This window comes from Trachymyrmex cornetzi, unplaced genomic scaffold (assembly GCF_001594075.2).
Source record: "Trachymyrmex cornetzi isolate Tcor2-1 unplaced genomic scaffold, Tcor1.1 scaffold11, whole genome shotgun sequence".
Classification (NCBI taxonomy): Eukaryota; Metazoa; Arthropoda; class Insecta; order Hymenoptera; family Formicidae; genus Trachymyrmex; species Trachymyrmex cornetzi.
The window spans coordinates 2,203,886-2,230,691 of record NW_017295653.1 but is presented as its reverse complement, the minus strand read 5'-3'; the positions used below and the strand labels follow the sequence as shown (position 1 = coordinate 2,230,691).

Sequence of the window (26,806 nt, the reverse complement as noted above, 5' to 3'; positions counted from 1 at the left end):
AAATCGAATCATTCGAACAATGTTCAAAAGGTTAAATGGACTGTTGATACACATGATGTATAATATTTGTTGCCATTACAGCGGAGCTAGTTATGACATTTTTTATTACAATTATTGTAAATCTTCATACAGTTATGGTAGAATAATGAGAATTGCATTCAAATGTTGCATGTTTTCATATGGTTAATAATTAATACTTATAAATCTTTAATATGCTTCGTAAATAGAAAAACAAATTTTTTTTATTATAAAGAGGCAAAGTGGCTTAATGGACTCCACCCATGAGGCATGTAGAGCAATCCTGAAGAGTAAGCTGGACCATGAAGATAATTGTTTGTAATAAGATTATGTATTATTAAAAAATAAAAGATATATATTACACAAATCTTTATTAAAGTTTTTATCTTATGTATGATAATTTGTAATACTCTCTTGTTAAATGTTTAATTAACGAAATTTAAAAAATTTAACTTTACCGTTATAACAAAAATTAAACAAAATGTATTTTTAATCGTTAACATAGAATAAAAAACATCAATGAAAAGAAATTTTATTTAAGCATCTGAATTTATAAAGTTTATAATTATGTAATGATTTTTGCTAAAAAAAAAACCTTGTATTAGTGTCGACTGAAATATTTTTTTAAAACTAAAGACCATAAATAAAACAGCAATTTGAACATTAAAGTTAAAAAATATACTAATGACTTATATTTAAAAAACACATTTTGTGTTTTTATTAATCGTTTCAATTATCTCATGTAGATCAAAAAGAATAATTTTATCACGTAATAATTTTACTTTTGATGTACGAAAACGAAAAAGCATAGGTGATCGGCTGTTGACAGATTGCACATTTAGCGTAATAATCTCCGTCTCTGTGCTATCTTACGCAAGCATAAACATGTAGTTTAGCTACTTACTTGTTAGATATTTGCATTTCCCAACTTGCCTCTTGGCTTAACTAGCCCCGTATTACCTACATGTTTTACTACGAGATGTAGTTTATCCGATTAAAGAAATGCGTAGGTTGATGGACGATAAACGTGTGGGAGATCCTTTGTATTACAGAGAAAAGCAGAATATTTAAGTTAGAGAATTACGTGGGCGATATTCGAAAAAGAGAAGAATAATCGACGACTACAGGGTCAAACCGATAGGTCAACGAAACCACCTACGAACCACTTTGACAACCGATACGAGTGATCAACTTTATCGAATTGATTGCAATGCAAAGAGAGAAACCAATGATACTTTCAAAACACGCTCACATGTCAGTCAGTACGCGTTATCATTAATTTTAACGTCCATTCTAACTAACAATTTTACGCATCGTCTTTTTTTTTATCATGACGCAACAGCACGTACTTCCCACGCCTACGCTACATTTTACGCGTCTCTCGTCACATATAACGTTCAATGTCAATGGTGTAAATGTTAAATTTAATCCGCGCCTACGCACAGTTAATGATGACGTTTTACGGAGCTAAATGTTTGTCTCCGTTTATTTTCTGCACGCGACAAATTTCTTTGAAAATTTTTCCACATCAAAGGAGAGACAGAGAAAGAGAGAGAGAGAAGTGCGTAGAATGTTTCCAAGTACATTTGTCTTTTAAGAAAAATACATTAATGCTTTTCTTACTTACAAAAAAATACGCTTTTTCCGCGTTCTTTTAGTCCTCTTATTTTTGCGTTTCAGAGAGACTCGAGTTTGCACTACTGAAATATTCATGAGCGACTCTTTCCTTCTTAAACATGTAAAAAAATGTCTCGTATTTAGCAATTATTCAATTGCTCGCTTGCTGCGATAGATTATAAATGCAAAAAATAGGGATTTTTTTTGTTAGCAAGCGTAAGGTTGTTCGAGAGTTTTTACTTCAATAATAATTTCATGACAAAATCATATGAATTGATTGTTTTGTATTTCTCTTTACTTAAATTATTAATCTAATTTAAAAGTATATATATATATATATATATATAATATCCTATATAATTAAAAAAATCCTTTTAACAAGTACAAACACGGTAGTAATACATGAAATTTGATCAGACATATACATGATATACGCTTTTCCCCTTATTGTATTTTATGTTCTCTGCTTCTAGTAAGAAGATAGACTGGTGTTCAATATCGTATCACAGAGTCTCTTTTATCCTCAAAAATGCCGATGTATCCAGTATAGGTGAGCGTTCGGAATTCTCCAGGAACTATCCCCGAGCGAATTTATTTCTCTTATGGTTCTTGCTTAAATTCTCTCGTGCTTTATGTTGTCGTGAATTTTCCAACTCGTGATTTCCACCGCGCGTTCCACCGCAAGAATATAACCGTTTATCGTTTGGGCGAGAGCTAACCGTTCATATGAACAATCATGAGGATTTAATTAAAATTTAGCTTACAGGCAAAAATCATTACACAATCTCCACCATTCCGTTTTTAGCTGAATTAAAATCGTCTTAAATAAATAACGAGAGAAAACCGACATGATTTCGACATCTCTGCAACGTTCAAATGCTTATATTTAATGTAAAAACGTTCACCTCCGTTTGCACGGTTCACGTACCTACAACGTGAAATTTTCTCTACTCGATCCTTTGTAATTATCACGAAAACGTTGTGTAGACGCGGAAGAAGCATGACGAGAAAATTCGCATCGCCCGTAAATTCGAATCGATCGCACCATCGCACCGTAACTCGTGTTCCATGTTGAAGGCTCTCTGAATTATTCTTCAAGAGTGATACACGTACTGTGCGCGTGTGCGGAGATCTGCCTCATCGTTCGTCTCTATTTTCCGATCGGAATCGGAATCTGAGCGCAACAGGATAATTACATTTGTCGGGCACGTTTATTATTATTATTATTATATTATCGATCAGTAAATATTTATTATCATTAATAGGGTCCTTCAACACATTGTTCTAATCCTAATTAAACGAGTCGCTCATTAAATTGCTGTTTCGCAATCATCATTTAACAATAACATTAATGCAATATACTAATCTAATCGAGCGAATTGGAAAGCGAACTATTAGAAAATCTATCAAACTTACCGGTCTGCGTCGCGCCTAGCTTCACAGACTCTCGTATTGGAAATGGAAGTTCAAAATCCGTACATGGCGAGGGTTGAGAGTACGTTGAAACTCTGCAATAGAATGAAAATTGGCGTCATTAAATTTGTACTTGTTGGCTAGATTGGAATAGTTAATATTAACACTAGAACCACGGGTTGAAATTAACTCAATCGCGATTCAAGATAAATCTAAGCTTTTTACTTTTGTCACCACAAAAATAAAATTATTTGTAATTATAATTATTTATGAAAATCCACAAAAATTTAAAGCTCCACGCAAATCCAAATTAAATGGAAAAGAAAAACTATCAGATGAGTCAAAAATGACGCAGCCGCGGTTCTAGTGTTAAGTAAACGCGTATACGATTTTCGATGTACGAATATATGTATAAAATTACAAGATATAAATTAATTAACATCCATAACTATTAGACTTATACTGGAGTAATCGATAATAACGCATATTTAATTCGCGCGCGCGCGCATATTATAGTTCGTCGATCATTGAATTTTCAGGATGAGATCGAGCTAGATAGTTCCAATTTCCTGCGATCGTTCGGATAGTCAGCTCTAGGATTCTGGTTTCATACATAGTGGAGCGGAGATGAAGATAAGTGAAATTTGATGATCGAAAGTCTCGCTAGAGGAATATTAGATACCATTATTACGGTACGTTAATCAATTTTACAGCTATTATGTTAAAGCCGTTGCAGTTGTGTATTAATGAAATAAGATACAAATGTACGTTTCACGACTTCTTCAATATTTAGTTGTTTATTTTATTGCTCACGTTTCTTGTATCGACCGAGATAAGTGTCGATTCTTCTTGTCGTCATTGCTCGAGCTAAAGTAGTCGATTCCCGAGGAAACGTGGAAGGAATCGAGTTGTCGGTAATGCATGAAGAACGTAACGGACAGCATCGCATCTTTGCTTGCATTTCAGCATCAGGAAAAGAAACTCGTAACATGTTGTGACGACGTCTCGAATGGTCTTTAATTGGAATCGAATGGAACCGCTATTAAAGAGAAGCCTTTACGTTTTCTGCCTGTCGCCTGTCTAACTAAGACGAATCTCGCTTGGAAAAATGCTCCTTCGATTCATTAAGTGAATCGATTTTCAAGAAACGAATTAAATAGAAACTTACCTTCTCGATATTTCAGGAAAATAATATAAATGCGCATTAAAAAGTTTAACGCGAGTTAAAAGAGGAGAATATTTCGTATCTCGTCGGATCGAAACGCGCAAGACCTGATTTTTCTTCTATTAGATTCTTTGCTCTTAACTTTGAATTCTCCGAGTTCTACCTTCTTAAGTTCACGGAACCTTCGAAGTATTTAAGCGACGAGATATATGTGTATGTTGGAAAGACTGAAGAAGTCTCGTCTTGTCCAAGCGTTTCTTCACGCGCGCGAAGACGTTCTTACAATTTCCAAGTCGTCTCCGTTCGCGGCTTCGAGTCACGGAGCGAGGAAAAACATTTTCCGAGCAAATTGGAACGGGGATAGCTTAGCGTCGGTGAGATGAAGGAATAGTGGCAAGTCTGGCGAAAAGCCACGGAGAATTTGTCTGCCGGAAACGAGTTTCTGGAACCGCAACGGCGTGACTGTTTCACAAATCATCTGATTTTTGAAACTTTCACGATTATAATTCATCGTTCGCACAAAATAAGTTTTCCCATAGCGCTGCACGCGTCGACGATCATTTTTAACATTACATTTACGATTATTTACTAGTGACTTTCGTGAAGTACAATCAACATTTACGTAAGAGGTGATAAGAACTTTGCGCATGGAAAAACACTGCAGTAAAATGCTCATTATTAATTAAACACTAAGGATTATGTAAAAGAAACTTTTTATAAACGTAATCTTTGTACAGATTTTGTAAAAAAGATAACACATAAAGAGTTGCAAAAAAGTAATTTTATTAAAGTTATAAATAATTAAAAAAACACGTCGATTTATTTTTCTTTGTGTATCTTATAAACGGAAATAGATATTAATAAACTTTTTTTTTAAATACGCGTCTTAGAAATATCTAGAAAGTGAACTTCACGAAAGTTTCATGAAACTTTTTTGTTTCTCTGAGTTTAAATTAACTTAGTACATACAATCCTTTTCCGGTTCTTTACTACACACAATGAATTATTTGTGTGGATTTATACAATCTCTGCAAAGATTACTAGATTAATATCTTATCACTTTTACACGTATAACAGTTGAACGGGGCGAGATTGATAAGAATTTTTAAAAATATCTTCGAATAATTCTTAAATATAGTATCTATGATATTATTTAAAAACTAAAATATCCATTTCTTTTATACTTTCAATTTAGCTATTAAAAAAATATTAACAAATTAATATTTTTGGAAAGAGAAAAAAATGATGTAGCTATCAATTTTATACTTTGATTGGAGTCATTTTAATAGTCCATTTTTTTGTGTTACAGGTCTGTTATATACGTTAGTAAATAAAACAATAATAAAAAATTAATCGAATAAACTGGTTTATTAAAAAACAAAATAAAAATGTCTTTATAGTAATAAACTAAATTTTTTTGTAATTTCAGACCATTTTCAAGACTTTAATAAAAAAATTATTGAGAGAGAGAGAGAAAGAAATTATACAGAACAAAATAACAATTTAAGATTAGGTTATAATAGGACAAAAGATTAGGAAATAATATGGATTATCATTAAAACCATATAAATGACATGGGATTTATTTAGTTTATATCATATTTGCCCAATGCATATTATCAAAGATGCCTCGGTTTAATTATATTTCAAAATAATTGTTCAAAAAAAAAAAAATAAATAAAACATGATTCCGATTCACGTAAAACAAAACGAAACTTTGAGCTTATAAAACATTACTTGCTAGAAATATTTATTTGAGAAAAATAAAATTTTTCTCTTTAAATTTATAATAGCTTTTATTTTTAATTTTTATATATGCGTGCGTACTTACACTATTCCTCAGTGACAAATAACAATACCATCACAAAAACAATTACACAGATGCGAACAACTTTTATTTTATACATGAACAAATGTATATTGGAAGTTATCAAAGATACACAGTATGTACTGCGCCATTTGGTATCTAAATAATATCTATATGTGGTCAACAAAAATGAGAGAAAAAGAGAGGGAGTGGCCAATCTCCTTTTCTTTCTACCATATGATTGATTGAATAGAAAGAGACAGAGACTGACCATCTTCGCGTTCTATCTCCCTCATTTTTATCGACCAATTTTACACACGAATAGCCGCAGTCCATGCTTTATGACTTTGGAAGTTATTATTGCAATGTCGTTCAACAAGTATACAAAAATTATTAAGTCATTATTACATTATATACTTAAACACTTAAAAAGTATTTATAAAGTGTATTAAAAAAAGAGGAAAGGCCATAGACCATTATTTAGCTGCGAGCTCCTAGTATCTCAAAGAAGAAGGCGCAGGATACAAATGATCCAATTGTGTGTAGTAAGAGTTGATAAAATTATTACAATTTTTTGAAAAATTTGGTTCTTTTATTACCATTTAAAAAATAACAAAAAATTTTTCTTTAATTTATGTTAGAATCAATCGATGAAGGTATCGTTTACGAAGAGAATGTCATTGGAATTAAAAAAAATCTTGTTTGAGTTTTGTCAAACATTTTTTAAATTATTCGTAACTTTTGATAAAATTTTTCCAACTTTTTATGCGATATTTTCTCATAAAATCTCTAAAGATTACGTTTATAGAGTTTCTTTATGTACCTTTTAGTCCTTATAACAGTAAACATTTTATAAGTGCCTTTTTCCATGTGCGTAAAGATTTTATAATCCCCTAATGCCCCACCTCCGAAACAACATGCAACAGAATTAGCATAAACGTTGCAATTTGCCCGTAACTCACTCAAGGATGACATTCTTCCGGTTTGCCGTTATCCTTGAATCTCACGGCTAATTAATAAACCTACGATTAATGCCAAGCCGACCAATTGAAAATTAATGGCTTCAATCGTTGTCACGCGAATTAATTGCCTCGTCAGTGCGGTACGCGGATAAAGTTATATCGTATGGTACCTACGTGAAATACGAGGTCGTGGAAACCGATAATAACTTCCTCGTTGATAAGAATATCAAGTCTCAGATACATGGCAACATCGTATTCAAACAAAAGACAACGGTACAGACGAAAATTGAAATTTTTTCCCAGCGGTTTTATTATGTCTGATGACACAAGCAACTACGCTAATATCGTTAGTTTCTGCGATATTTATCGAAGCTCGTACCATGTAATAACATACGCTTCTCCGCGGTACGCTGAAGAACGTCGGAAAATGTGAAATACGTTTTTCTTTGTACACATAAAGTGAAAAACGATGGTTCTGACATATAATGCTGTTACAAACATATTTTCGCTCGAGAAAAAAAATATATATATATGTATACAAAGTGCGAACAAATTCACTGCATAAACGCATAATTTTAGCAGACGAAAAAATTTCCGTCATGCTTTTACATTTTAGATGCGCTCATAAATAAAAAATCCTCTCGTGATTTGCGATTTCAATGAATGTTAGAAGGCGTGTCGCGTGAAGATAATATAGCGAAACTTCAGCTAGCGTGTAACATTCTTATAGAAACCCGATGTTATTTATAACCAGCGAAAAACTTTCTTTCGTGAATCGACCAGTAAGTAATGAAAGAAACACGTGAACCGGCGCACATAATCATACAATTATTGCATGTTCTCAATGGCGTAGACACTATAATAAGACATTTGATCGTAACGACACGCGACCCGCGGGAACAGCTGAGTCACACTTGTACTTCTTTTTGACGGCCGCACGATTTTGCGTGTCTACGCCCGCGCACGCGACGCCTTGGACTGTAAAGATTGAGGATTTCTTTCTTCCCTCCCGTTTCCTCGGTCTCAGGGTTTTCGGGAGAAATATCCTACATAAGGTAGGTATATATCGATACACCCTATTCTTTCGACGGCACTTGTAGCGACCATCCTCGAAGCCAGCTGTATTATCGGGGCGCGAGGCGTGCTCGATCGTTTGGGAAAAATGGAGGAGAGAGAGAGGACGCGATGAGGGAGAAGATAGAATTGGGTCGAGACACCCACGATGGCGAGAGCGGAACCGGAGCGGCCGCTTGCTCGCGCAACTGCCGCGTTATCACGACGAGAGATTCTCGAAGAGGGCTTCGCGCGGCAACGTGCCGCGGGCAGTTTTCCTTCTGACGAGAGATATCACGTCATATTTCATCCACAAATCCCACCTCACCCTGATGTTTCATCATAACCGGGCTTTCTCCTTTTACGAGGCAATGATTCCGTCCGTCCGCACACATCCGGACATGTGCGTAGTAACTTCCTTTTGTTACTTTTATCTCCTTATCGATTTTTCGTTGTGTAGTTTCGCGCACGTAGATATCGAGCTTAATGGATACATAAGGAGAAAGCGCACCTCGCGCTACATGTGTCTTGCATTATCCATTTGTGCCGTGCAGACGGCCACGTCTTTGCACCACAAAGACGAATTTGCATCCGTAGCTTAACGATTATGCGGTTTATGATAGCTCGCGTTATAACAGGTTACAACGGGTTGGCGAGAAAAGAATGATTTGATATGGCTTGAATGTACGAATAAGATAAAGTTTCACAAACGCACGCGAGGCACGGCAGGTAAAGCGACTTATCGCTACTAATTGGACAGCAAACATTATGCCGCAAACATTAAGTACTCGTGTAAGTAAGACTATTGAGCATAAAGTCACGCGCGAAAGATGTGTCGTGGAAGGCGTACACAATGCAAGACAAATTGCTCGGCGCAGTGGCGTTGAATTATTCGTCATACCTCGACCCTTTATGTCGGAGCTCGTTGCAAATGCAATGTACGCTTGTAGAATGTCTACGAAATGGCAAAGGCTTAATAAAGGTGCTTTGATGTTACGCATCGTGAAGCGCAATCTTTGTTCTTATGTAATACCTAATCCTCTTGTTAATTAATTTATATAACGAAAATCAACGGAACGAGAAATTAAAGTGAGACCAATAAAGAGACTCCAATACTCCGATAAGGATGGTAAAACAAGAGAGATAAAAGCGTATTCGTACAAAACGTTATTCGTACATTAATCAAAACTTTACGTAAATACAATAAAATATTCATTGAATTAATGAAAATTGGTACATTATGTACACAGAGAGAATTTTTTCTTAGAATTTACCCTGAAAATATGACAATCGTGGGACAACATTGTGTATTTCGAAGAATTTTAATATAAATCTCTCTCATTCATTAATAAAACTACAATAAAGTATAAAATAAGTTTGATCAATTTTACTGAAGTGCATGGTAAAAATCTTTAAAATATTGTATTGTACCACAATCACCATATTTTCAAGGTAAATTTTAAAAGAAAATTCTCTCCGTGAATGAATTCTCATAATGATTTTAATTTTTTTTTATAAAACTATTACTAGAATTAATTGCAAGAATGCATATGTATAGTTATATAAATGAATCCAGTTATTGTATCAACGAATTTTAACTACGTTAAGTCAGATAGTAATTAACGATCATTCATTGGACCAATAATGATCGTTAATTACAAAATTTTTTTTAGTGTATAAAAAAAGATATAAATCATACATTCATGATAAATAGAAAGAACGATTTTGCTGAAATTTCCAAAAATTTAGGTAAATACAGATCTGAAAATAATTTTGTTGGACCATCCAAATAATTATATAGGAAACTCAAGCATAAAGAGCAATGCTGCAAAACGTTTTGACATTCATAACAACCAATTTGAACGTCCAATTATTTCGATAATCTAATAACATTTATTTTCAGATCTGTATTTAGCTAAATTCTTATATATTTCAGTAAAACAATTCTTTCCGTGCAATAATTGATAAAATTTATATTGTTATTATTAATAATAACAAGTACAAGTAACACGAATTATTTCTAATTTAAATGCCTTATAAACTTGTTAATTACGTTGCAATTATATTGCAAATGCGTTACCTCGAAATAGTTATCGCGAAGGAACGAATTCAAAGCGCGAGCGACTATTGTCAAATCGACTTACGCAGTGAAACTTCCATGTCGAAAGTTTGACATTAAACACCAAAGACAAACTGCGATCTTAATCCGTTATTTCACGGTGCATTCCGAAAACGGTCAGGTGTTGTACGGAAAATGAATGTAGCGTATATAAACAGTGTTCGGAAAGTTTGTATGCTGGGCGTTTCGTCAAGTATTATCTTGAGCAATTTAAACAAAGAGGAGCGATGTATCTCGCTGCGCGCGTTAACTATAAAATTTGTGTCGCAACATAAATAATTCATTGCAACTAGAAAATGCAGCAGTATTTTGCCAGAGGATGTTTTTGTCTTTTTTATCGAGGAACCTTATTTCCGTCGTGCCTATCAGAAATCTATTACTTGCATTTTTCAGGGGCTCCGCGTATATATAAACCTTGCTGAAAATTGTTATCTTTGTAGAAGCAAAATTAGGCCATTCGGTCCGATGTGTAGTCATGATACCTGTTTCTTCGCAAAAATCATGCTTGAAACAGCGCAGTATCGCGACTCGCACGCGAAGCTCGCGAAATGAAGTCACGATGGCGCAGCGAAGCAATGAAGATATTGTTAATGAAAAAGAACGGAGCGCAAATTAATGCGATCGGTAATCGGCTCGCGTTGTAAAGAAGCAACGAGAATGCTATAGCGTTAAAAGTATCTCTCCCGGTGGACTTTCATAAAATATATTACACGCTCCTTCTCACGAGTGTATATAATATTTTAACAAAACGCCCTTTGTAATGAGCAACGTAATCCAATCCATCGACTTTAAGGCGAATGATCGAGTTCGCTCTAATTGTCGTATAAAATCCGATCGACGAATTACGGCCACTTATAGGCCACGCCACTACTAATAGACGTCGTACAATAGCGGCACTGGCGTGACACAAAGCTAATCTCGACTGTTATTCGACGCAATCTGATTCGGCTCAATCAGATCGCGTGGAAACGTAAGTACGTACACGCCAAAGTTGCCCTGTGACAGTGTAAATCTCTTTCCCGAATAATCCCTCTCCTTTGCGTTGCGTACGTAAACCTGAGCGCGACAAAAATTCTTTCCTCCGACCAAGTCGCTGCTCTTTATTCTAACGTCGAGGCTGCGACTCGTCGTTTTGTTACACGTTGAAGATATTTCTCATTCCGAAAGAGGAAAATCTAGAAAAAGGGGAGAGAAAAAGCGTCGTGCGTTAAAAATTGATTCTGGTAGCTGAATCACGGTGTGCCTGCACGACGTGCGCTGCTTTGAGATTCGCAACGCGCGTCACAACTTGCGGCCGCTGTGCGGAAATTGCCGGTAACGAAGCAAGAAACGTACAATGCTCCGAGAGACGGTATCTTATTATGTAGAAAATAGGACACGCTACGCGCGCAAAGCTCGTAAAAAGCTGTTGAATATCTAGACCAGAAACTAAAGCCAACTTCCCAGCCAGAATTTTTTAGCTCCGCGGTCAAGTAGTCACTATCTTTAGTATGTCAATGTACTTCTTAAGAATATTACAGTTTCGCCATATTCCTCAGCCAGCCACGTAGAGTGTACATGGACTTCTTAAAAGACGTAAGTAATTGCCCAAGCTGTGGATTATCTGCGCTTTATCATCCTTAATTTGCCGCTTATCGGTTTTTATATCGAGCGTGTATTATTTATAGCGTGGTACGCATTAAATTGTTAATATGGCTCCTTCCGACTCGAGCCTGCAGTAAACAATGATTCAACGTGTCAGATAAATATTATACACCATATTGAATATTACATTAGAAATTGACAAAATTCGGCTCGAATTCTCCGATGTAAAATCTGCACACAAAAATTTGTACCTTCCGTACGAAAAATATATTTTATGTAATAAAAATTAAAATGGAACTTTTTCATGGATAAAAACGCTTAAACGAGACATGACGTGTTAAAATGTAAAAAAAAATGAACGGATATTTATAAATATGAAAAGCTAGGTGAAAATATAACGTGGCATCTCGCTAAAGGCTTTGCTAGAAAATCGAAGGATTTACAGCATTTTCGATCCGAATGTCGTTCACCTCGATGGACATCGTCGAAATCTTATCATGTACGATGAACAGAAAAGATCGCTTTTTGCTATAAGACTCGCTCTTTACGAGTCAAAGTTTAACGAAGATCAAAAGTACGGTTTCCTCAACGGTAACATTTTAAATATAATTTTTAAGAAAACTTCTCTCAAGAATTCTTGAAAAAGGACATTATATAATTCCGTTAAAATATTCAAAATACTAAAATTTCGCAATATTGTACGTATACAGTTGGACAATTTGTATTAAAAAAATTTAATACGAGAAAAACATGTTAGAAAGTAACACAAACATTAAGTAAAAAAATTAATGCATTAAACGTAACATTGACACAATTTTTAAACAATATTTCTTATTTTCTTTATTAAAATAAACATTCATAATGTGTTAAATTAGCATGTTTTATGAAATTTAACATTTATTAATATGTTAAATTAATTAAATTTTATTCATTAATTTATCTTAAAAATTATATTTTAAAAAGCATTATTTTTATGTTATTTGTTTACTTACAATTACATTATGTTAAAAATTATAACACTGAATGTATTAAAAATTCAACACAACATTTTAACAAGGAATGAATCAAACATTTTGTATTTCTAATACACGAATACAAAATATTTTTATCGTGTAACATCTCGTATCAATTAATAAAATTCAGATAACCGCATTTAATGGCAGATATTTATGATTAAGAGATGCACATTGGTGACAAATGATTGTTGGATGAGAGGACAACAAAGTGCTGAATTTCGTAATGGTAATCTAAGAAATTCGATTCGAGAATATTCTGCCACCAATGAATTACGGAGGAAGAACAGAATACGGCGACACAAACTGCGAAGTTTCCACGGAACTTCAGAGTGGTTTAATCGATCATGTTCAAATTTCACACCATGTATTTCGACTGTCATAAAATACATGACTGATGTGCAATTCCCAACAGTTCGTTGTATTTGGTAAATGCGTATAAATGTTATCAGTATTCGATATAATAAAATTGAAAAATTTGTATTAACACATTTCATGTATTTCGAACAATCTACTTATATCTTAATTTAATATAAAGGCGCTACACACATTCACTAAATATTGACTACATTCAACATAGATAATTACGTATGTCATGTACGTGTATGATATTTGTTATCTGGAGACGCCTTAAGATGAATACTAAAAAGTAATACAAATATTACGTACATAGTTAACACAAAAATACTGATACAATTTGTATCAATAAACTGTGGGAGCATCTTTCTTCAGTAAAATTAACATTTATAATGTTAAATTAACACCGAGATTAACACGTATTTTATTTTTTATCTTATAGAATTCACGTTTTAAAATACATTATTTTCACGTTATTTATTTACTTACTCATAAATAGTGTTATTTTAACACAAATATAATCACATTATATAAAGATTATGTGTTTCGCGGGTTTTCTCTGTGTCCCGATCCATTCTTAGAATGCCAACGTTTCGTGAACCTTGCAGTCTACTTTATCAGGGCGAGGAGCAGTCTGATATTAAACTATTTCTTCGGGCTGTTTTTTTTATATTACGCTGCTTGTTGACATCCCAAGAATGAATCTGGACACGGAGAAAATTCGCGAAACACATGCATAATCTTTATATAGAAGGCATCCGTGGAAGCCTCAAGAATATTATAATCACATTATATTAAATTAACACTCGGATGTGTTAAAAATTCAATATAAAATTTTAACAAGAATTTTTTTGGTAGACTGATTTTAACGTCCAAATAAAATACTTTTTACTGTGTATCGATTATTAAACATTGTTTGGACGATTTCAATGTGCACTACAAAAGACAAAATTTGGAAACTATTTCAGTCACTCGGAAAAAAAGAAAAAGGTGTAAAAGTCTTGCCATAGAACTCAGTGCACGCTGCACAAGAACGCACGTGCTTTTATGAGCACTAAGGATCACGGGACGGTGTCTGCAGCGCTCGATCAGAACGAAGTTACTTTTATATCGTCACGATCGCACGTCACGTATCGGCAACTTTGAGGCTGATATCTTCGAAAAAAGTTCGGCCGAAGTTTAAATATTTCTCGATACCTGGCGATCGCCTCTTTAAACCTTTTAGCCCACCTGTTTTACAAATGACGTGTATGTCCAAAGTATAATATAAGGTGACGCCACGAGTGTTGGAAAAGGTATTAACCTCCTTTCTCGACCCTCTGCTTCAAGGAAGCCCTGTCGCATGTTTTCGAGCGATTCAATGACTACTTCCTAACCGGTATCATAAATTTACTAGGTAATCATCTCTCGAGGTAATCGAAAAAGGAATACGTTTACTAAGAGATCGCGCCTGACGATGCTCTTCCTAAGCCACAAGTTCCGGATGTCAGAAATCTTCGTCACGAAAGGAAAAGAGTGTTATCGTAAGAATTATCGATCTCAATAAGGTTCGCGACAATAACGAAACTCATGCAATACGGAGTTTAAACGAGTATCGACGGCTGAGTGAGTAAATTTTAGTTCGTTTCTTAGAAACGGAGTAAGGAATAAAGAGAGAATATCGAATAAAGGATACTGTGTTCCTCAAAGTATTTCTTTTTCTTATGTCTTCTTTCGATAAAATAAGTTTGCCGTTGCATGTTAGAGACCGAGTTGTTTTATGGCCCATATTTATAGTTATATGAATCTTGTATCAAAAAGCTTATCAGTGAAATATTCAGGATAAAATTTCATTTTACAGATAATTTAATAGTTTCTTTGTATTTCATGTTATACATATAATTTGTTTTTATTTCACGTAGAATATGTATACACGCGAAGAGAATAGACGTCTTATTCCAATCTTCATCTTCCATGACATATGAACACCATAAAAAAAATTTGAATACAAATTATATATTTTTTCAATGTTAATATTTTTTAATTGTGATAAATTTCTTTTGTCATTTTTTCTACTTCCTTATTCTTTTTAATCATCTGAGCAATATATTCGGAAATGAAATCTATCGTAACAATAACAAAATTGTGAAAAAATTAAATTTTGACAATAAAAAATTTTTGACAAAATAATATTATTAATATGTTATTTATTCACACGTTCTCGATTATGATTTTTCTGAAAATCTTATGCTCGACGAAATATTTAACAAATTAATAGTTATAAATTCCAACATTAAATATTTGTGCTATATAATTTGTGCCATATATAGCCCATCCATTTCAAGATAATAAATCGTTATAAAATGTTGTATTTATCTTTCGTTATCTCTTATTTATCTTTTAATGCTCACTGAAATAAAAAATAATTGACTCACCCCACGGCCACCCTATAGTTATTCGCTCTCATTCTCCTCCATCTCCTCTTACAATTAGATTCGTTCGTTACATTTACACAATACTCGCGAAAATACTAATTAAGACCGCATTCTAATCACCACAAAGTAGGGTAATCACATGGTATTTTACACGGCACTCCCGATGTTAATCATACGTGACACGCACTTTATTATTATTATATACCGCGACGAGACAGACTAACCGGAAAAAATCCTATAATGCGTTTGACACGGACGAATTATTTTATTCATACGCGGAATAATAATTTCTTTAACAGTGCTTAAATTCGCACCTTGTTTCGAATTTTTCCATTATTTTTTAACATTGAAATATATTTATTTAAACATATAATCTTGCTTATCAAATCCGCTTGTATATTTACTTCAATAAATAGCCAATATATTTATATAATCGTTAATTAATCATGTTTAATAATTTAATAATCTGTGAAAGATAGTAGTATCTCGATGGTGTGTAATATTATGGCGGCATATATAGCTGCATTCTGCTACCTGTCGGCTCGAGACTTGTCTTGCATCGAACGATTATGCAACGCATGGGGCGTCTATCTACACAGCGCGTTATGTATGTAAAAACAAACACCAAAGCTGAGCGCCAGTTTCGCTTCCTTGAAATATTTGACGTTAAATATCATAAAGTAAATATTCTATGTATGCTAAGTTCTTATAACGCTGAATATTACAACGTAAATTTTCTATTCTCTTTCATCTTGAATAATTCAATCAACACATAAATGATGTACAGCTTTTCGTTATTCAAATAACTTGCTGCAGCGATTTGTATATTAATTAATGTTGTCAGTCTCGAGAAGTAACGGGCAAATTACATTAAATTCAATTTTTTGTGTGCTAAGTTTTTGTAACGTTGAATATTAAAATGTAAATTTTCTATTGTCTTTCACCTTGAATAATTATCACATAATTGATGCAAGACTTTTCGTTATTCGAATAACGAATCGCTGTGGCAAATTCAAGTCAATCACTGAAGAGATAATTATCGAGATGTACCTATATATCACGAAATAGTAAAAAGATTTATAATTCTTATTCTTTATTATATAAAGAATATTATTCGTTATAGGAAATATATCTATTTTTCTTATTTTTTGTATATTATTTATTCTCTTGTTCGTTTCAGTTTCTGTTCCCAATAAATAAATCACGCAAAATGTCTCTTTGATATGTTTACAAATCCTTTAATGCAAGCTAATAACATTTACTGTAATAACGTTGCGCAAGATATGCAACAGCATTTGGTATACTTTGTCGCGATCGCGTTTCAAGTAATATAATGACACAATATAGACACACAAGGCAGCTCATGTCACTAATCGTCTGGTTCAACTTTCATTACGCGAATGACAAATACGATGTTCTCGCACAGGGCATTAGTCTCAAAACACAAGATGTGTAGTAAGCTTTAACACTAGAATCACGGGTCTAAATTAACCTAATCGCGATTCAAGATAAATCTAGCTTTCTACAAGAAAGGGTTCTCAGTAAAATAAAAATAAAATTACTTATAATTAATTACGATCATTTTATGAAAAGTTACAAAAATCTAGAGCTCCACGTGTAAATCCAAATTAACTCGAAAAGAAAAACTATCAGATGGGTAAAAAATGACACAATTTCGGTTCTAGTGTTAGGTCATAAGATATTGGCTAATCACAGTCGAATACGAGGAGAATTATTTACGATTGGTTGATTTCTTGCAGCTTAAAGTTTACTACACCTATCGTATTCCAGAACTATACATAAAGAAGTATTTAACGTTGAATATTGCAAAGTAAATTGCAAACTCACACGCTTTAATGTAAACAGACAAAACTTCATTTTATCTTGAATTAATTGTTAATACATAATTAACTTTTCATTACGCATTTCAATGTGGCTGTACGACACACAGAGCAGTGGCTTGCTGGTTAAAATCTTGACAATGAATGACAATACAGCCTGCGGCAGTACAGCCTTGCGTACGAAGCTGTATGCTACCAAAACAATACCAAGGCTGTGCACCAGATAGTCTAGCTATATCATGAAATATTTAACGTAACTTCTACGAAATAATTATAAATACCGAATATTCCATTCCTTGTATTTTAAATTAATTTTGATAAACGAACAAAATAGGACATTTTGCGCTTCGGACTTATTAGCATTGCCTAAGATAACAATTAATTCCGTACGACAAGAAGAGCGGTTTGAAATGAAAATATTGTTGATTTTAATTAACTAGAGAATTTGTTACCTGGTTGAGATGTATAAATGTATATTACTAATAATAAATTTTAAATGTCAAGTATAGAATATATTATTTCTTCCTTTAATTTTAAATGTCAAGTATAGAATATATTATTTTTTCCTTTTTAATAACAATTTAAATAATAGATATATTATTTTAATTATTCAATTTTAAAAAAATATAAACATTTTATTTAAAGAAATTAAATATTTAAAAATAAAATGAATATTAAATAGTATCGTTAAATTTAGCTCACCAGACTTTTTTTCACTCACGCGGAGAGCCACTCAAGGTCTGTGTAACTATCAGATATTTTATGTGCAATTTCGGTAAATGTTATTAATTCGTCAATTATTGTTTTCCATGACAATTTTGAACAATCTAGAATAGGAACGTGCCATAAAAAGTTGAATTTTATTAATTACATTATATAAAATAATTGTTAAAAGACACGTTTCCCTATGATTTGGTGAAATGTACATGTTTTGACAGGGTTTCCCAGATCCTTGATTAGTAAGCTAGGGTTAACAAAATCACATCTAACACATCTAGGTATATTAAGTTTGAGAAAGCAATAAGAGCAAAATAATTTCAAATAAGCGATCGCTATATTATTAAATCGATAAGAAATACAAGACGGCTATCTAATATTATCTTTCAAGTTATACAGAAATGTTATAGTAAACTGTAAAAGACAATATTCTATACAATTCAAACAACACTGAGAAAAAAGTGTTTGATATTTGTGACAATAATTGTTAAATATGATAAAATAGTTATAGTTAGAAGTTCCATTTTTATAATTGCTATAATGTTAGTAATAATTAAATTATAGTTAATTTGTAGTTCTATCAAAAAATACATTTGATACAAAAAATGATTATAAATTATAGTTAAATTAGAGTAATCGCAATCATATCTTTCTCTCACAATTAGAATAAGAGAAAAAAACGCGCGTGATTAATTTTCTCGAGACTGGTATTATAGCTCAGTTCTTCGGCAGAAATACGTCTATAAATACGGACCTAAGTGTTCTTTTCTGTTCGCGTGTTAGAATTAATTTTTGCAAGTAGCAGTAAGTCTTATAATTCTCCGTAAGATAAACGAATATTTTATAGATGTAATAATTTGCATACCAAGACCATATAGCTAAGTTTAACAGCTGCACTCGTAAAACAACAACGCCCACGTCTAATGCAAATTCATTGAAATAATATGTATATAATAATAGAATAATAAAATAACGAATAAAATAGATAGAATTTTTTAATAGAAATGTGAATGCAATTCGAGCTGTTGTGTTTGCCGAGATTAATTAGTAATTCGATTGCGCGAACCGTGAATATTTTTATCAATATCTGTCAACGAACTACAACGGTACTGACGCTAGTTGCACTGTGTCCCAAATAATAAATATGGAAAGAACATATTCGCCAACGCGCGTGATTAATTTTCCGGCCGGCGCAACATGGCAGCCGTGCAATTTTCGCGATACGAAGCTTGCAGCGGAACAATAAACTAGTTTACATGATTTGCGAGACGATACTGTAATAACAGTGGAAACTCGACATGGACTCGTATCTAGTAAAATGCCAACCGTTAATTAATGCTTTTGCACGCGAGGGACAATCACAAAGACAACGGGAAGAATAGTCACTGTGTAAAAGGTCAATCGAATATACATCCGTTGTCGTGATTCCAAATTATTTTTTACATTCGTGCGGAAAGCGAATAAAAGTCTAGTAATCAGCGATCTTATATTTAACTCGACAAGATTTACTGATAAAACGTTTTAACCGGTAAAGTCGTTGAATAATCAAAAGCATCAAAAGCAATATTTAACGTTAACGTCTCACTGACCTGTTACGTAAATTATTAGTATAGTATGTTTAATCAAACAATACATTCATTCAGTGATCAAATTAGGATGATAGTATAATTATAGTTCGAACTGTTCATACTATAGTTTGCAAACCATCGATTCACAGCAGACGTCAAAATTATGCACAGACAATTTTCATTGTTCAATCTAATGCACTTAAGAAAATGCACGGAGAAAATTTTATATTAAGTTTTAGTACAATTTTAAATTACACTTTACTATGTCTTGTATTTTCGATGGACCATCATAATATGATTCCGACATAATTTTTACTTTATGGTAATACTAATTATTATCACATAAATAAAGTAATTATTTTGTTAAACCAGTGCTTAAACCATATTCTAACACGAAAACAGTTAATTTTTACTGTGGTACGCAAACAAAATTTGCTAGGTATATATTTTTTACTTATCTTTACAATACTAACTTTTATTCAACAAGTTTTGATTTTGAAATAAAACATTTTTACTATGACAAAGTGTAAAAATTACGGTGCATTACTGTTTTTAAAAAACTATAGCATTTAAATTTATAATTTACATGATAGTCCGCAGCTACTCTACCACATTATAGTAATTTTAAATATAAAATTTTCTCCGTGTAGGTGTAAAGATTTTTTTTGTGAAACATAATGTACATAGCTGATAACCTTCCGAATAAAATATACATGAAAGATAAAAGTCATCTTTTTTTTCTTCAAAAAGAGAGCAAAATAAAACATGTTTTATAAAGTCAACCTATTTGAACACTGTAGTCATACATTTTCCAATTCGAGAAAATAATAACAATACCTCTTTTCCTTTTCTTCGTGATCGAGTTGAAGTGAACAATAGGCAATGAAGGTTGAATGAAGTACTTAACGAATTTCTTTTTCATTAATTTTGCACGTTCCACTTAGAATGGTACCTTCCACTTGAAATAGAAGCACTGTGGAGGAAAAAGCTTCACGAAGTTTGAAAGCAGAGCTTTTAGGTTTTAGAATTGCTTGTTCGAAAATTTTACAAATCTTATTTTTCGTAAAATTATATAAATTTACATTTTATCATTTTTGCCAATAATTTTAAGTAGATCTTTAATTCTATCGGAAAGTGATAAAGTTATTAAAAAATTAAATGCAATCGAAACGCTTACATTATATATTGTATTAGGACTTTTATTATTAATTCCAATTTGCAATAAATTTCTTCGATTGTAATGAAAATTAAATCGAAATCATATTACGATGATTGTTATAGAAATAATTTTTATACGAATCGCTTTTCTGTAGCATTTTGAACGGTGGTTACCGCGAATAAGGATTTCGAGATCAATCTGAACAATTTATTCGGGAGAAAGAACTCCAGACGGAGGAAATTCTCACATGTCCGTTACATGACACAAATAACGGTTTATCTCACGTATGAAGCTATATATGTGCGAAAACCTACAATGTTTTGGAAGAAAAAGATATAAGATAAATTGTTCCTATATAAACAAAAATGTTATATACTTTAATATTTATTAATATAAACATAAAGGTTACACTTTAATATTAAAAAAAATACCTGTGATTAACTGTGACTGATTTCATTCATTGTCTTGGAAATATCAAGGAAGAAAATACCCGGAATACAAGATATTTCATGACACCAACAATTTCTAGAGTGCATAAACAGCGGGTTGTATTGGGTATTTGCCATTCCCGTGTTTAAGTTACACATATCCGAAATGCATTGAAATATCAAAATCGGGAGGATGGGAATTGCAATTTCTAAAATTATCGTAAATATAAAGATCCTATCGAAAAAGTTACTACAAAAAAAAAAAACATTTTCTACACCTTGCACATTTTCATTTTATGAATACGAGAAAAGTTAAAGGATGCAAAAATTACAAACTGAGAAGCAACAAAACACGGGTATCAATTTGTCTTGTGATAATCTCGCGTTGCGAGATCAAATCAAGAAGCAACTTCTCGTCACTCAATACTAACATTCAACACGAATGTTTCAATTAACCTGATTAATTAATATTGATTGTCAAATTAAGAGAAAATACAGTTATATATTTGGGAAAGACTGTGTCGTTGCTCAAATAATTTCGTAAGGCAACGCCGTTTTGTTTTCCAAAAATTTACGTGAAACAAAAAAAACTTTTGAAAAGGTTACTTTTAATAACGCGCAATATTTATAAAATTGATTTCGCACATCGCTTGGAAGTACTTTTATTGTTTCGCGTCGTTCAAATCGAAGATAAATTCGTCGCATGGGGCACGTGCAACAGTTTGCATAGAGCAAATAATGACTTCTAGATGGGCGGATCAAACAGGATAATTAAAACCAACGTTGTAAGATTACGTACGCTTATTCTGCTTCGCATTTGGACACTTGCCATCGGCCGTCTGCAAACGGCACTTTGCAACTTGTCGCGAAATAGAAACGCCCGCAGGCAAATTGAATGAATCCTGTCGTGGCGCGCACGCGATATATTTGTACATATAATCTCTAGTATCTCTGTGTCATTTAATTAATTTCAATTCAATTAATTCCCGAGTGCGGATGCGTCTTACAATTCCATCCCGCATCTGTGCTTTGGATAGCAAGAATTAGAAGAGAATTCGTGTATTATATCAAAAAGTCTTGCGTTCATTGGAAGTCCATGGACTTCTGGTAGATTCAATTGGAAAGGTACAAATCACTTATAAGAAGTCTTGCATTTATCAGAGTTCTGCTAGATTCAACAAGAAAAATACAAAGTGGATACTTATAGTTAAAAAATCTCGTTGCATTCATTGAAATTTTGATAGATTCGACCAAAAAGATATAAATCAGACACTTATAATTAGAAAAATCTCATTGCATTCATTAGAATTTTGATAGATTCAACCAAAAAGATATAAATCGGATACTTACGTTAAAAAATCTTGTTGCATTTAATAGAATCCTGGTATTTGTACTTTTCTGGTAGATACATACAACCAGAAAAATAAAAATAAAAATCAGACAATAATAGTTAAACATCCTAGTGAAGATAACCAGAAATTCAATTGCGATAATTAGAATTCCGATTCATACGATCAGAATTGGTTTTGATTGTATTTCTTGTTGCAATTCTGCAACTAGAACATTTTTCTACGTAACAACGCAGTAACATCCTATCTCGAAGCCAGAACAGTTGCAAAGTCACGATTACGTGTGAAATATACTTCTCTTTTCTTAGTTTTCCACAGTAAAAGAACGAACGTTCGCTCGGCGGTGAAATATTTCACGTAACAAAAGAAATGAATGATCGTCAGTAGTATAAACAGACACTCACAACGACAGCAGTAGATGACGACGCGACGGGTCAGACATCGCGGTACCATACGCGCGATGGAGCGATACTTTGGTAGTTTAGATAGCTCGCCTCACACGGTTTCGCGTGATAACGGATAAATGCTCTCGGGAAGAGTTTAATTGCAAGCATATACATGGTTAAGAGTACTCGTTTGCCGAGGAATTTCTACATTTCCGCGCTTAGCGCGCCTTTATCCGCGAACCGCAGCGGGACCGTCGCGAGCTAAAAGCCGAAAGATAAAAACTTTCCACCGCGAAAAGTTCCCTCGGATCGATGAGAAAATTTTCCCCAGGGCAATTTTGATTAAAAAGAATTAGTCCGTAACCACCGAGCCACGCGGGTGAGAGCGTTATTCTGAAATTGCACGGGAATTCGCGATACGGGACACGCTTTTAGATCGATATATAACCAGTTCATTTGTCGAGCGGAGCGGGTCGTTGTATCGGGGAAACCGCGCAAAAGATGTACCGTTATAGATATATATATCGAGCATCCGAGGAGACTTAAGCCTATCACTAAACGCGAGCTGCAAATCCTCTTATCCGCAACACGTACGCGCGTTAAGCACCCTGAATTAGCAGGGGGATGCGTGTTGCTGCCATAGTATCGCAACCAATCTCAATTCCGCGTCCGCACCACCCCTGCACACCGCCATAATCCGTTAATATATCTCCGGAAGAAACGTTCCGACCTCGGGGAAACGTCGTGCGCGGTATAAGCGTGGTTCAAGTAGTGACAGACGTACCTGGTCGGACCGATCCAAGGTCAGGTCACTAGGCCGGGAACACACGGTGCTGGCTTGTCCTCGCTCCCTTTGGTGTTACGTATCGACAGGTGCAGCGAGTGCGATGCACGGACGGCCGCGGTGCGACGATACAGCCAAGACGCGCGTATGTTGCTCTAGTCGAGACGATGGCAACGGCGACGACGGCGACGGCGGCGGCGTGAGTGGCGAGAGTGGCGAGACGTCGAAGGGATGAGACTCGACGAGCTGGGATGAGCGGGCGTAGCGAGGCTCGCCCCCGTTACCGAGACGAGATCGACTACTCGCTGCGGCGGTGACGTCGAACGCTCGCCAGCGAGCGTACGAGAAAGGGAGCGAGATCGGTGCTCGACGGCACCGTTGTAATCGCGCGACTCCACGCCGCGTATCCGCTGCCGTCTGTCGCGGTGTGCCGTACCACCGAGCATTCGCATCCGGGGTACGTGGCCCGACCTAACCTCCCCGAGCTCCGCCGAACGACTGGCGGTGGCGGGCTCGGCTCGCTTCACTGCCCCGGCGCACTACTCCGCACGCACTCCCCTCTCTGCCCTGCCGCCGTTTCGCCTCCCTCCTCCGCTCCGGCCTCCCGCCTACGTTTAGTTGTGCCGCGAAGAGACGCGACACCTATCTGCGCGACACCCACACTCGTAGCTATCTTCCCCCACTCTGAATGTAGCGCGGAACGTTCAAAAGCGACTCGATATCCTACGTGTTCCGTTGTTAACTTCACTCCGCATTTAACTGAGATATCTTTCCCCACTGCCTGTTACTGCCAATATAGATTAATCTTTATCGCGGCTTAACTTAATTGCTTTTTATCTTCCTTTGGTTCTAAGAATTAGATTAAAGGTAAATTAAACAGAGATTAAAATTAATCTAGATCGGTAAATATGAACGTAATATGATCCGTTTCTACAGATGTAGATGAACTGTAATCTCGGTTCGATTTACTTTTATCTTTCTCTAATTTTAAGAATTGAAAAAAGATAAAGAGTGGATAAAATCGAGTTAATCTACATTGATAGAGAGAAATGGATATAAATACGTTTCTACAAACTTCAATGTAGAGTAACTTTAACTTTAGTTTAATTTATTTTGCTACGTGTCTCTTTACAAAGTTAATTTCTTTTTAGCCTCTTCTAATTCTTAGAACTAGAAAAAGATAAAAAGTAAACTAAACCAAGATTAAAATTAATTTACATTGATAAAAATGTACGTTAGTGACAGTAACGATATCATTACACTGCGCAGTTTTGTAGTAAAAAAAAACTGTTCAACGACAGTATAACAACATTATTATACTGTCGTTAAGAATTTCAGAATATAGGGGCTTTAATATCGGTTTAACTTATTTTTTATCTTTTTCTGGTTCTAAAAATTATAAAAAATACAGAGTAAATGAAACTGAGATTAAAATTAATCTATTTTGATGGTGGACGCAATTCTCGTTTCTATTAATGTAAATTAATTTTATCTAATCGTGGTTTAATTTACTTTTTATCTTTCCCTAATTCGAAAAAATGGAGAAAGATGATAGTCTGTACTTATTCAAAATGTGCTTTTATCTATAAATGTGCGCTTTTATTTCTGAAATTCTATGGGCTATATTTAGAACACGTTTAAAACGATATTAATGCGCATTTAGTACATAGTTCATGTTACATATATTTTTAGAATTTCAGAAATAAAAACACGCTTATCGATACAAGTGCATTTCGCGAATACGGTCCTGTTTAAATATTATATTTAACTAACATGAGCTATAATGTGCTAAATGTGTGCTAACATTGTTCTAGTTGAATATCTACAGGTCAAAGAATGAAGTATAATAATTAAATCGAGAGTAAAGTTAATTTTATTATCTCTTGGAACGAAGAGTGAAAATTAAAAGCGACCAAATTCACTAGATTAGTGAAGTTATAAATATTCTAGTAAATTAGCTCACGTTTGTAATTTCATCTCATTCAATGGTATTCTCATTCAGTGATAAAAGCCCCAAGAACCAAAATAAGATAATACTAGATATATCTATGATAATAATAATTGAACGTATTTCGTTATTGAATGAAATACGTTTTAACGTATATTAATGCACTAATTTATTATTCATATAATTTGATGTTTAATAAAGATAACGTGCTAACACGTTGGAATTATCGATTTTAGGATAAAGTGGAACAATTTCGAACATGGTATAATTCTGTACGAAATAAGATTTGAATCCCATTTTCGAAATTCATTCAATTTTTTCTTGTTTATTACCTGAATTGTTTCGAATGACAACTCACAAAGCGATAACTTAATTGATGACGAAAAAGGATCATACTTATTACATAATTATCTTAATCATTCGAAATCGTATATTTTATAGATTGTTAACACAATTCAAGCAATTATAAAAAGAGTGCGTTATCCGGTTATCACATTTTTTCACAAAAATAAAACAGCCGACAATTCCCAATCGAGGCTTCGTTCACTTTCCATTTTTACAAATAAATACTAATTTTAATGTCAGTTCAACTTACTCTTCATCTTTCTCTAATTTTAAGAATTCTTAAAAAAGATAAATCAATTATTTTCCATGAGGAGCATCAAAACCTAGTAGGATCTTAATACGAAATCACTTGTTATAAAAAAAGAATTCTTCAAAAAAGATAAATCAGTTGAGAGTCGAGAGACAGATTAAAGTTCATTTACATCTACATAGGTATAGAAATGGACACGCGATTAATACGATGCACAAATGGGCAGGGACTACAGACTTGGAAATAGAATGGAATACATATCCGGTCGTCCGACTCTTATTACATGCGCACGTCGCTTTAAGTTTGGCGCGAAAGCGCGTTGCGTCGCTTCGCTTTAAGTTTGGCGCGAAAGCGCGTTGCGTCGCGTCGCGTCGCGTGGCGTCGCGCGCGGCCAAATCCGCCAAATCGGCGCGCGGAGGTGGCTCCGGCGACCCAGCTGGCGCCAGCAGCGCGCTCGGAAAACAGAAAGCCAAACCGGTCATGGGAGGCTAGTTAAACGACTGTGGCACC

The 26,806-nt window shown here is 34.1% G+C and overlaps 1 protein-coding gene across 1 annotated transcript in view; it reads right to left on the bottom strand.

Moving 5' to 3' along the window:
* Positions 1–23,922, bottom strand: part of Hs3st-A (Heparan sulfate 3-O sulfotransferase-A) — a 37,621-nt gene extending 13,699 nt beyond the window's left edge. Inside the window, 2 exon segments of the mRNA XM_018509468.1 lie at positions 3,052–3,143; positions 23,754–23,922. The gene's annotated coding sequence lies outside the window, so the exon portion shown is untranslated.
* Positions 23,923–26,806: the final 2,884 nt, after the last annotated feature.